The sequence below is a fragment of the Oryctolagus cuniculus genome, chromosome 4 (genome assembly GCF_051225735.1).
Source record: "Oryctolagus cuniculus isolate XC-2025 breed Fujian yellow rabbit chromosome 4, ASM5122573v1, whole genome shotgun sequence".
Taxonomy (NCBI): Eukaryota; Metazoa; Chordata; class Mammalia; order Lagomorpha; family Leporidae; genus Oryctolagus; species Oryctolagus cuniculus.
In genome coordinates, this window is record NC_142870.1 from 129474470 (window position 1) to 129488660 (window position 14191).

Below are 14191 nucleotides of genomic sequence, written 5' to 3' on the forward strand. Positions count from 1 at the left end.
GCACCCCTCTGCTATGACCTGGTTAAGTTTGGTGAAACCTAACCCTGGGGTGATGGTATTAAAAGGTGGGGGGGGGGGCTTTAGGAAGTGATCAGATCAAGAGGACTCTGCCACTGGGAGCTGGACTAGTACTCTTGTAAAAAAGTCTGTTTGCCACTTCTACCACTGTCCACCGTGAAAGGAAAGAGCTGGAAGAACTATCTAGGAAGCAGAATTAGCTCTCACCAGACATTGCATTTGTCTTCACAACTTCATCCTAGACATCCTAACTCTGTTAGACCCTCTGAGTGAGGATGCTAACACGTCGAGAGGCACACCCCAAAGACTCAGAGTCCAGACCAGCTGATGCAAAAAGCAAGAGGATTTATTCGGCGTCTGCGCAGACGGGCCTCCAGAACTCAGGAGTCCAGAGAGCGCCCCCAGCACAAAGCCACATGGTTTATATACCCGCAGCGACCAATCAGAAGCACTATAGTGTCCATGCACACAGCAGTCCAATCCGTGAGCTGATCATGTGAAAGGCATGCGTCTTCTATCCAATCAGCTATGGGATCACATGGGAGGCATGCACCTCGTCGCCATTTTGTTGTTTACTTCTTTAGCAGTTCCTTTCCCTGCCAGCGCCATCTTGTTCACCTTGAGGGGGATGACGTCTCGCTCCCTTCGTTCCCCTGGAGGGAGAGCAACGTCCGGCTTCCCACACCATTATTTGAGTATTAGGAGGCATACAAACTGGGTTAGGTCTTAGCACAGCCAGGCACAAGTGTCGCAGCTAGCTAAGCATAGGGTCCCTTATTTTTATAGCTGCACCTAATTTTAGTTTTGGGGGAAAAAGTTTAGGGCTATAATTTTTAAACTTTAATTTTATTTGGGGCAAAGGTGACTTCTTGTTTTTAATAGTGTTAGCTTAAGTCACTCCATCTTGGTTTGATTTTTAAGGTTCTTCAACTCCACAATTGTGAATAATAAATTTTGGTTGTTTATAAATTAATCTAAAATATTTTGTTATGGAAGTCAGAGCAACCTATAAAATCTTCTGCAATTTTTAGATCTCTGTGTAGCTAATTGAGATTAGAGGACTAATACTAGCCAGAGACCCACTGCAAAGTTATGTATGTCACTTCTGTATAGAAGGATTTAAAATCTATCATATCTGGACACTATCTTTTGAATGGTGGTATCACACAACAGAAGTAGTTTGAATTTCTCTGAGACACAAGAACTCAGTTGGTCAAGTTCCATAATAACTTGATTGAGTAGCAAGCAAGTTTCATGCCAATTTCAATTTAATATAGAACTTTAGTCCTCCTACCATATGAAATACAGTATCACTTAGTTCTTTTATCAAGACGAGAATGTTGATAAACAATAATATTCCAAAAGGATATCTCTTACCCAAGGTCACATCATGATGTATTTCCACAGTTAATAATTTAGCCACTTCCTCAGACAGCAACTGGGTGGGGGTAACATTCCCTGCATGGCATTAGTGTTGCTTTTGGGACTCTGGATATGGGCAGTAGCTGGAGATCCCAGAGCCCAGACTGCTTTTGATGCTGCCAGCCCAGCCTTTCCTTAGGTGATGGCTGAGAGTCTGTGTGCCAGGCTTACTTGCAGCACCAATGGGACCTATCCCTAGCACACAAGCAAAGATCCTGACTGTCACCCCTCTTTTGGAAAATAGATGGAGATTTCTGTGACAGGGATATAAGCAACTGTCTAGTTCCCAGGAATGTCCCAGATCCCCCACCACTGCTACTGCCATGTAAGAAGGTGTAAGGAGACTGCATTACAACATCCAACTGGAACTAAAGACAATGTAGCCTACCAAACCAACATGCAAAAATCTATCTTTAGGAAAAAGCCTTCAATCCATGAAAACCCCTTTTTAAAAGTGATGTTAACAGCAGATCCCTCAGATGCACAAAAATCAATGAAGAAACATAAGAATCATGAAAACAAGCAAGGCAATGTGATACCCCAAAAGGAACACAATAATTCATGACTATTAGACTATGTAGTAAATGACATTGATGAAATGCCTGATAAAGAATTCAACAATATGAATAAAAGGTTACCCAAAGTTATATAAGACAATACTGTTAGTTAAACAAAATTAGGAAATCAAAGCATGATATGAATAAGAAATTTAGCAAATAAATAGAGATAATGAAAAAGTACCTGACAAATATTAAAAATGTTATAATGTTAAAAATAAAGAACTCAGTAAATTATATAAGAATTACATCTGAGCATTGGGTATTGTGGTACATTGAGTTAAACTTCTGCTTATGACACCTACATCCCTGGCTCCTCTATTCTTGATTCAGCTTCCTACTGATGCAGCCTAAGAGACAGCAGTAGATGGTTCAAGTGCTTGTGGGAACCTGGATGGAATCTGATAGCTTGGCCCAGCTCTGGCTATTGTGAACATTTGGAGAGTGTACTAGCATAAAGAAGGCCTCTCTCTCTCTCTCTCTCTCTCTCTCTCTCTCTCCTGTGTGTGTGTGTGTGTGTGTTACCCTGCTTTTCACATAGATGAAATAAAATTTGGTTCAATTCAGGATCATTCATGACCTTAATCTTGACTATTCTAGTGTTTCTTTCCTTTTTAAAAATATTTATTTATTTATTTGAGAGGCAGAGTTACAGACAGAGAGAGTGAGCGACAGAGAGAGGTCTTCCATCCATTGGATCATTCCCCAAATGGCCACAACAGCCAAACCTGGGCCAATCCCACCCCAGGAGCTAGGATTCTCCTCTAGGTCTTCAACACAGGTTCGGGAACTCAAGTACTAGAGCTATCCTCCACCGCCTCCACAGGCCATCAGCAGGGAGCTAGATTGGAAGTGGAGCAGCTGGGACTCGAACTGGTACCCCATGTTGGATACCAGTGCAACAGCTGGAGGTTCAACCTACTATACCACGGCACCAGTCCTGATGAAAATAAATTTTTAAAAATACAGTTTAAGGCCATAATAGCAGACTAGATTAAGCAGAAGAAAGAATATTTGAATTTGACAACAGGTCTTTTGAAATATCTCATTTGGACCAAAAAAAAAAAAAATAAAGGAAGCATTAAGAATCATGAAAACAGTGTTCATTCACAATTTCTGGGATACCATCAACTGAACCAATATTTTAGCTGTGTACATTCCCTAAGGAATGGATCACAGAAGTGGTTTAGAAAATCTATATGAAATAGTAGCTGAAAAGTACCCCAAATTTGAGAAAGATACAGATATTCAAATAAAGGAAACCTATGGGACCCCAAATAGACAATTAGACATCAGAAAAGAATCTCATATTACAGGAAAACTTTAAAAAGTACAAAACAAAGAGAAAATTCTAAAATTAGTAAGAGACAAGCACTAGGCCACTTCAAAGGAATCTCATTGGATTGACAGCAGATTTTTCAACAGGAGCCTTATAGGAAGGAAAGGAAAGATATAAGTCAAGTTTCAAAAGGAAAACAGCTACGAACATAGAGAAGTTATCTTTCATAAATGAAAGAGAAATAAAAACTTTTCAACACAGGGAACAATTGGAGGGATTCATCACCACTGACTCAGCCATACAGGTAACATTTAAGGATGCCCTATGTCAGAAACAGATAAACTTCATCAAGAAAATAGTGAAAGTGTAAAACCGAAGAGACAAAAAAAAAAAAAAAATGAGAGTTTAAAAAAAAGAAATGTTAAAAGAAAATAACAGGAAAAAGTCATTACTTATCTGTAATAACCTTGAATGTAAATGAGCTAAATTACCCAACTAGAAGATCCAACTGAGTAAATGTGTTAAAAATGACTGTATGAGCACTCTGGCCTCAGAATCCCTAAAGGCATTCCGATCTGGCTGAAGAGCCCATGAGAGTATTTTAGGTATGGAAAGCCAAGACACTCTGGCAAAAAAAAAAAAAAACCTAAATGAAAGATCTCTGCAAGTGAGATCCCAGTAGAAAGAACGGGGCCATCAAAGAAGGATGTACCCTTCTCTGAAGGGAGGAGAGAACTTCCACTTTGACTATGACCTTGTCGAAAAAAGATCAAAGTCAGCAAACTCAAGAGGCTTCCATAGCTTTGGAAACTCATGACTAGAGCCTAGGGAGATTTCTGATGCCACAAACAAGAGTGTCAACTTGTTAAGTCAACAACAGGAGTCACTGTGTACTTACTCCTCATGTGGGATCTCTGTCCTTAATGTGTTGTCCAATGTGAAGTAATGCTATAACTAGTACTGAAACAGTATTTTCACTTTATGTTCTGTGTGGGTGCAAACTGATTAAATCTTTACTTAATACATACTAAATCAATCTTCTGTATATAAAGATAATTGAAAATGAATCTTGATATGAATGGAATGGGAGAGGGAGCGGGAGATGGGAGGGATATGGGTGGGAGGGAAGTTATGGGGGGGAAAAGCCATTGTAATCCAAAACTGTACTTTGGAAATTATATTTATAAAATAAAAGTTAAAAAAATGACTGTATGATATGCTGCCTAAGGGGAACCAACAAAACTAGCTTCACTAGTAAACACACAGAGATATTCAAAGTGAAACAATAGAGCGAGACATCCTCTGCAAGTGGAAATCAAAAGCAAGTGGGAGTAATTATTACATCAGACAAAATTTATTTAAGAAAAATTGTATACATAGACAATGGAGATCAACACCTAATGATCAAAGGATTAATTAAACAAGAAAATAATGTCATTATAAATGTACATGTAACAAAAGACAGAGCACCCAGTTTTTAAAATATTTTATTTATTTATTTATTTATTTGGAAGAAAGAGACAGAAATAAATCTTAGATCCACTGGTTCATTCCCCAAATGCCAGCAATAGCTGAGACTGAGTCAGGCCAAAATCAGGAGCCCAAAAATCAATCTGGGTCTCACATGAGGGTGGCAGAAACTGAAATACTTGAGCCATCACCTGTTGCCTCACAGAATATGCATTACCAACAAGCTGGAAGCATAAACAGAGCCATGATGCAAATCCTGGTACTCTGATAAGATAATGGGAGCATCCCACTCAGTGACATAATTTCCATGTCAAATACTCCTCCCCCAGTGCACCTACCTTCATTAAAAGAATTTTTATCTAAAGGGAGGCATAAACTCCAATACAATAATATTGAAGGGTTCAACACTACACTCTCATCAGCAAATTATCCAGAAAAAAAAGTTGATAAATTAACAACAGAGTTAAGCTACATTATAGACCAGAGATGGAAAACATCAGCCTGCAGGCCAGATAAGGCCACAAAATCATGTTGTCTGGCCCTGTTAAGACAATTGGGTGAGTGATACTTGAAAAAAAATCTATAGGAAACTAGCAAGTTTTTAATTTTTAAAAACTTTTACTAACATAAAGAGAACAAATTTTATAAATACAATTCTAAGATAACCATACTTCCTTTTCTTCTTCCCTCAACCCCCTCCTTCCTTTCTTCTTTTTCTTCAATTTTTGCAATAGAATACTTCTAATGTACTTTATAATCACAGACTTAATATACCACTAACCACAATGTTCAACAAGTAAAAAGTAGAAAGATCACTGTCTCACAGTAATATACTTAAGGGCTATAAATAATGAATAGTAAGATGTCAGTTTCCTTATTTTTTATATTTTATTTTCATATTTTATTTTTAAGATGAAAAATTTCATGTATTTTGTATACACAGATATAGGAGCATGGTAATACTTTCTACCCTACCCTAACTCCTGCCCATACTCCCATTCTCCCATTGGTCGCTATTGATAATGACTTTGATTGAATTAATATTTCTTTTTTTAAAGGAATTTTAAAGATATGATTTCATATCTTACCTTTCCAACTCCTTTCTTTAATTTTTACAATACTCTACTCTCAGTCTATTTTCTAATCATAAGATTAACCCTATACTAAGTAAAAAATTCAACAAATAGTAAAAAGAAACACTGTTCCTCAACAGTATAGACAAGAGCTGTAAACAATCATCAGATCTCAAAAAGTCAATATCAGTCATATGCATTTCATTTTTTGGTACTCTATTAGTTACCACAGATCAGGGAAAAGATATGGTATTTGCCTTTTCGGGACTGGCTTACTCCAATAAGCATATTTTTGGATGGATGGAAGGATGGATGGATGAATGGATGGATGGATAGATAGATAATGACCAATTCCCAAGAGTGGATGCCTGGGTTATATGGTAGATCTATTTTCATACTTTTGAGGTATCTCCACACTGTCTTCCACAATGGCTGTACCAGTTTACATTCCCACCAACCGTGGGTTAGGGTACCTTTTTCCCCACATTCTCAGGAGCATTTGTTTGCTGATTTCTGTTTGAGAGCAATTCTAACTGGGGTGAGATGAAACCTCACTGTTGTATAGATTTGCATTTCCCTCATGGTTATTGAGCATTTTTTCATGTGTCTATTGGCCATTTGAATTTATCCTTTTGAAAAATGTCATGCTAACTTTTAAGGTGATAATTTTGTATGGTCTACAAATGATATTATAAATATCCAAGTGGCCTTGACAAAAAAAATATTCCCCACCCCTATTATAGACCAAATGGACCTCATAGACATTTATAGAACATTCACCCTCTGCCTGCAGTGCTAACATCCCATACGGGTGCCTGTTGGAGTCCGGACTGCGCCTCTTCTGATCCAGTTCTCTGCTAATAGTCTGGGAATGCAGAGAAAGATGGCCGAAGTGCGTGGGCCCCTGAACCCAAGTGGGAGAAACCAGGAAGAAGCTCCTGGAGCCTGGCTTCAGATCAGCCCAGCTCAGGCTGTGGCAGCCATTTGGGGAGTGAACAAGCAGATTGAAGACCTCTCTGTGTAGCTCTGTTTCTCAAATAAATAAGTAAGTAAGTAAATAAATAAATAAATCTTTTCTAAAAAATATGTATCATGTATCTTTTATGAGAGCAATGAAATAAAACTTGTAAACTAACAACAACAAAAAAAAACTAGGAATTACACAGATGCATAGAGATTCAACAACATGCTCCTGAATAAAAATGCGTTCTTTATGAAATCAAAAGGGTAATTTAAAAATTCCTTCAAACTAATGAAAATAGAAACACAACTTATCATCACTTATGGTATACATCAAAAGCAGGACTAAGAAGAAGTTTTATGGTAATAAGTGCCTAAATCAAAAACAAAGAAATCAAATTATATCAAATAAATTACCTATCTAATTCATCTCAGTGGCCTGGAAAAACAAGAATAACCAAATTCAAATTTATAGGAGAAAACAAAAAATAAAAATTAGGGAAGAAATAAAGTAGATGTTTAAAAAACACAATTAATGAAATGAAGAGATAAGAAACAGTATACGAAACTGATAAACTATTAGACTAATTAAGATAAAAAAGAGAAGACTCAATAAATCAAAGATGAAAAAGGATAGTGCAGAAATACAGAAGATGATTAAGAAAAAATAAGATAATTTAACATTCATGGTTTAGTGTTCAGCTAAGTGTAAAAAATACCCCTTAGCAGATTTCTCAAACTCTCTTTTTTTTAAAGAAAACATAAATTTCAGTTACAACATGGCTTCTAGCTGCCTCCCCCACTCCAGCTCCTTGGCCTCAATTCTGCGCGACCATTACACCCTTCTTCTGACCAATTTACCTGAACTATGGCCTAGGAATTTCCTGTAGGCGAAAACTGGAGTAATTATAGGACTATGCTAGTCCATTTTCTATTCCAAAACATAAATACTAGAGACTGGATAACTCAAAAATGGAAAGAAAAAAAAAAAGAGCTTAATATGCTCATAATTCTGGATGCTGGAAAGACCAAGAGTTGGCACTGGCACTGCATTGTGTTGCTTCAGCTCACTGTGGGAAAATCAAAGGGCCAGCAAGCACCTGCCAACAACGTAGACCTTGGCAGGGCGGTGGGGGGGGACTCCTCGCTTTATAAAAGCCTCAGGTTGCAATTGTCTGACTCTCACAAGAATTATACCACTTCTGTGAGAAATATCATTGCATTGAGATTTAAGCTTCCAAACCATGAATTTTTCATTTACACATTCAAACTTTAGGAGAAATAATATTATTCATTACTATTCTCTCAAGTAAGGATATTCCTCAGATCCACTATATTTTAAAAAGATGTTTACAATATTTTATGGGGACAACACCATGACATAGTGGATTAAGTCAGTGTCTACAGCGCCAGCATCCTTTATGAGTCCCAGCAGCTTCACATCTTATCTAGTTCCCTGCTATTGTGCCTGGGAAAGCAACAGAAGGTGGCTCAAGTTTTTGGGTCCCTTCACTCACATGGGAGACCCAGATGAAGCTCTTGGCACCTGGCTAAAGCCTGGCCCAGGCCCAGCCATTCTGGCCTTTAGGGGAGTGAACCAGTCAATGGAAGATTTTGTCTCTCCCTTGCTCTCTGGAACTCTGTCATTAAAATAAATAAAAAAATATTTTTAAAAAATAATCTTTCTATTAAATATTGAGTTGATATTTTTAAGAAAAAAAGGCAATACATAAAGGCCAAAGTTTATAAAATGTAAAAACACTCTATCCTTTACATTTACTTTTAAAGATTTATTTATTTGATAGTCAAAGTGACAGAGAGCAAGAGGGAGAGCACTAGTTTGAGTCCTAGCTGCTCCACTTCTGATCCAGCTCCCTACTGTTGTGCTGAGAAAGCCGCAGAAGATGGTTCCAGTGTTTTGGCCCCTGCACCCACCCACATGGGAAATCCAGATTAAACTCCTGGCTCCAGGGTTTGGCCTGGCACAGCCCCAGCTATTGTGGCCATTTGGGGAGTACACCAGCAAATGGAAGATCCCTCTGTCTCTCCCTCTGTCTTTTGGTAACTTTGTCTTTCAAATAAATAAAATAAATCTTTATAAAAATATTTTGTACAATTCTCTAGTTGCTTAAAGAGAAGAAAAATCTTTTTCATGAAGGCATGAGGTAAAGTCAAATTTCTGTATTAAATGAATATGGATTAAAACTTAATTTTTGATGGACATTCTATTGGCTTTAACATATAAATTGATTTGTGATTCTATTATACAATTAGAATATAGAAGAGTTCCACTAATTTCTACAATTTCTATTTGCTCTATCTTTGTGATTACACTAGTTCTTCACTCCTAACTCCTGGGAATCATTGAACTAATCCCATTCATGGTAGTTTTCCTCTATTTGAAAATGTAATTTTAATAATAGTAGACAGTAAATCATACATTGACAGAAGCTCCTGAGGTTTGGCATAATTCATTTGAGATTTGATCAATTGTTTAAATTAAGAATTGGCTTTATTTTTTAAAAAACAAAATACACAAAAATTGTACTTAATTTGTGAGGTACTATGTGGTGCTTCATATATGCATACCTTGTATAATGTCCAGTGATGGTAACTATATATATCTCCTCAAACACTGAACACTCTATAGAGTGAAATAATCCAAAATCCTATCTTCTAGTCTGTCTTTTTATAGAGAAATATACAGCATAATACATTATCTGTAGCCACCATCTCCCTACAACAGAATCCCAAAACTTCTTTAAGTTGTCTATGTATTATGTATTATTGTTACCCAAACTATCCCCATCCCTCTCCCCCAACTTGCCTTTCCACCCCCTGGTTACACCATTACATTAATAACTTCCATGAGACCACATTTCATTTTGACTCCAGGTATGTGATGCTATTTTGTCTATGCTCAGCTTATTTCACTGAACATAACGACCTCCAGTTCCACCCATGTTCTTCCTGTTTATGGCTGACCACATTTCCTTATCAATTCATTAAGTAATAGACACTTAGGTTGTCTGCATTTCTTGGCTGTTATGAATTGTGCTCCAATAAACATGGGAGTGCAGATGTTTCTTTGATAGACTAGTTTCATTTCCCTGGGATATACATCCAGTAGTGGGATTGCTAAATATTATGGTAGATCTTGGGGATTCCCATCATTCCATAGAGACAAAGTGACAGATGCCAAAATAAGTCTGTCCCATTATGATTCAGTCTCCACTTGATACTGGGGCAAGTGTAGAGACTTCGTCTATTGACACATGCCTACAGACCAAGACATTTTTTTTTTGACAGGCAAAGTGGATAGTGAGAGAGAGAGAGAGACAGAGAGAAAGGTCTTCCTTTGCCGTTGGTTCACCCTCCAATGGTCGCCACGGCTGGTGCGCTGCGGCCGGCGCACCGCGCTGATCCGAAGGCAGGAGTCAGGTGCTTCTCCTGGTCTCCCATGGGGTGCAGGGCCCAAGGACTTGGGCCACCCTCCACTGCCTTCTCTGGCCACAGCAGAGAGCTGGCTTGGAAGAGGGGCAACCGGGAAGGAATCCGGCGCCCCTACCGGGACTAGAACCCGGTGTGCCGGCGCCCCTAGGTGGAGGATTAGCCTATTGAGCCGCGGCGCTGGCCAGACCAAGACTTTTGATATCTTCACAGAGTTGGACTTCACCTGCCCAGTATGAGTCCCAAGACACAGTCGTATAGTTCTTTGTTAACTTCCCACGGCTTCAGGAGGCTGATAAAGGCAGCCCCTGGCCAGCCAGATGGCACACTGCATCCCATAGTCATCAGACACCACAAAGATCCAGGGATGCATGCAGGGTCTTCCTGAAGCTGGCAGTGACACAGGTCGGAATGAGTCCATCCCATCAGACTACAGGCATCTGCCCAGTGTGCGATGTGCCCCATATGTGATCCCCAGTGCTTTTGGTCTTTATTGGGTTCAGAGTTTCTGCACAGTAATGGATAGGATTCTGAACTTCAAGGCAGGGTCCAATGCTCCATTTCCTGGCCTATACCATGGGAGCTGGAGTCTTTTTTCATCTTCTGCTGGAATGTAGGGAAGGATTGGCAAAGGCTGTGTGGGTATGGGAGGTCCAAATTCTCATTCTGCCATTATTTGGGGTCAGGGGCTATGGGATTCAATTCTAATCTGACTTTTATTGCAGAGGGGATGGCACTGGGATTCAGTTTCCTTTCCCTCCCTCAATAGTCAGACATCTTATTCATGCTGTGCTCCTTGGTGCTGGGTGAAAGGTTGTACCAACAACTCTTTCCTTCCTACATTCAGTGCAACTTTTCTTATATTAAAATAAGGCACTGTGGTCTCTCACCTGTCTTCTGCAGCTCTTGTGAAGGTGACTTTGTGTGTGAATGTCTGATCTAATAGGTTTGCGAAGCTCAATCTATTCCACAAAATAATAAAAGTATAAACCATAAGACGCAGCATAATCAAATTGTAGAATACTATGATAAAAAGAAATCTTCAAATAATCAAAGATGAAAGAACATTATATATAAAAGAGCAGATAAGAATGATCAACTCCCCATTATAAAGTAACAAAAGATCAATATCTGTAGGGTAATAAAAGTAAAAAAAATGCTTTTTAATAAATATATATATTTAAGATTTGTCTATGTATTACAAAATCAGAGTTATAGGGAGAGAGGAAGAGTCAGAGAGAGAGAGAGAGAGATCTTTCATCCTCCGGTTCACTCCCCAAATGGCTGCAATGGCCAAGGCTGGGTCAGGCAGAATCCAGGAGCCAGGAGCTTCCTCGGGTCTCCTATGTGAGTGCAGGGACCAAAGCACTTGGACCGTCTCCTGCTACTTTCCCAGGCACATTAACAGGGAGCTGGATTGCAAGTAGAGCACCTGGGTCTCGAACCAGTGCCCATATGGAATGCTGGCTCACAGACAACAACTTTACCAGCCACACCACTGCACCAGCCCAAACAAATATTTTATTAAATGAGAACCAAATAAATTATTCAGGAAAAAGAAGCCAAGAGAATTGTTGTTAACAAACTTGCACTACAAAAAATGATAGGGGCCAAAGATGGTGACTGAGTGAGATGCTCCAGGGACACCTCCACACAAAGATGCCAACAGTTTTTCACACACTAAGCCACATACACAGGAGTTTAGAAGAAAACAAAGCAGTTAAAAGACCACAATGTCATATTTTAGTGTAAAAATAAGAAAAAACACATGGAAGAACGCAGGAAAGGAAGGGTTCTCTGTGTCAGCAACTATCCTATTCCTAGCAGTACAGCATGGAGACATCTCACCACCAACTTCACAGAGGGAGATGAAATAAAAATCCAGATCTCATACTTGAAACCCAGCACCAATCTGCCACAATAAAGCTCAGTGCCACAAAGGTCTTCATGGTCCCTTACCCCGTGCCAGTACCCACAGACAAAGTCTCTATATTTGATTTAGCTATACAGCCAAGGAAGTTCCTCCACCATCCCTTCTCCAAACTTGGACACACAGTGAGGAATATGATTTCAGCCCCTGGGGAATAGGGTGGCAAGTGAGTAGAGGACTTTGCCTTGGAGCTCTTTGCCAGCACAGTCATGGCGAGATAAGACATAGTGCCAGAACCAGCCTGGAAACCCCTACCTCAAGGCCAATGTTCAAAGTTGTGGCCTTTGAACCTAGCCCAGTATTGGATGGAAAACTTTGTCCTTATAGAACAGACTCAAATTTTTGTTTGCATCACTTGCAGTTGCATACAGGCCTGGCATGCATCTGAAAGCACACAGGTCCCTGCATCTGTGAGACCAGGTGCAACTCATATTAGTGTCCTCCTGGGAAGCCAGGAACTATCCCTCCCAGAGCCTGGACCAACAGTGCAAAGTAAGACATCACCCAGAGGGGAGCACAGTAGCAAAGTGAGCTCAGGGCTTTGCTTTGTTTGGAGTTCATTGCCGTTCCTACTGAGTGAAATTCAGTACCATAGCACTGGTAAAACTTAACATTGAGAATACCCTAGGAGTCCCTGACCCCAAACCAGAGCTTGGGAACAGCACCTCTGGACCCAGCTAAATGTCAGGCAGAGACCAATGACCCCCTCGATAGGACTTAAATCACATGGAGCTCTACCTGTGGCTGGCAGGATGGTTCTTCAACTATGAATTCGCTTCAGTAGCAGGCATTTCATAGCAGCATAGGCTCAAGCCTTGAATGAACCACAGTGCCATCCAGGTCTTGAAAATCTATGGATTCCAAGTCGGATTGAGCATTGTGCCATTGTGGCCATTGGACTACCCACTTCATCCTTCACCACACTCCAAGCAGTGCATCATGGGAAGAATAATTGTTTGCAAAAGGGAAAGAAAGGAGATCAATTTGCAGCACCAGCATCTCATACAGGCATCACTTTTTATTTTATTTTATTTATTTTTTATTTTTTTTTTTTATTTTTTGACAGGCAGAGTGGACGGTGAGAGAGAGACAGAGAGAAAGGTCTTCCTTTGCCATTGGTTCACCCTCCAATGGCTACCGCGGCCGGCGCGCTGCGGCCGGCGCACCGCGCTGATCCGATGGCAGGAGCCAGGAGCCAGGTGCTTTTCCTGGTCTCCCATGGGGTGCAGGGCCCAAGCACCTGGGCCATCCTCCACTGCACTCCCTGGCCACAGCAGAGAGCTGGCCTGGAAGAGGGGCAACCGGGACAGAATCCGGCACCCCGACCGGGACTAGAACCCGGTGTGCCGGCGCCGCAAGGCGGAGGATTAGCCTAGTGAGCTGCGGCGCCGGCCACAGGCATCAGTTTGAGTCCTGGCTGCTCCATTTCCTGTCTAATTCCCTGCTAATGTGCCTGACAAAAGTGCTTGGGCTCCTGTAATCACATGGGACACATGGAAGAAGCTCCTGGCTCCTCCTGGCTTTGGATAGGTCCAGCCCCAGCCATTGCAGACATTTGGGGAATGAACCAGTAGATGGAAGATTCCTTCTCTCTCTCTCTCTCTCTCTCTCTTTCTTCACCCTGACTCTCTCTGTTTCTCTATAATTCGTACTTATAAATAAATCTTAAAAAAAGAAAGAAAAAAAAAAAAGGAGATCTGTACCAAATTACTGCATAGGGTCCTCCTCCACAGCGAGGCAAGTCAGGCAGATTCCCATGGTGCCTGATCACCGAACAATTATGTGGCCAAAGCTCTGGGGACTCCCTCAGCCACAAGTAGAAACTTATTTTTTTATCCATACTCTTTTTTTTTATTTGTATATATCTCACAAATACAACATTAGGCACATAGTAATTCTTACCCTCTCTACCCATCCTCCCACCCATGCTCCTCCCCTTCCTCCTCCCTGAGAAAGAAAAAGAAAGAAACAAAAAAGAGAGAATGGAATAAAAAACTAACAGAATTTTTCCTCAACAGTCTAGACAGGGGCT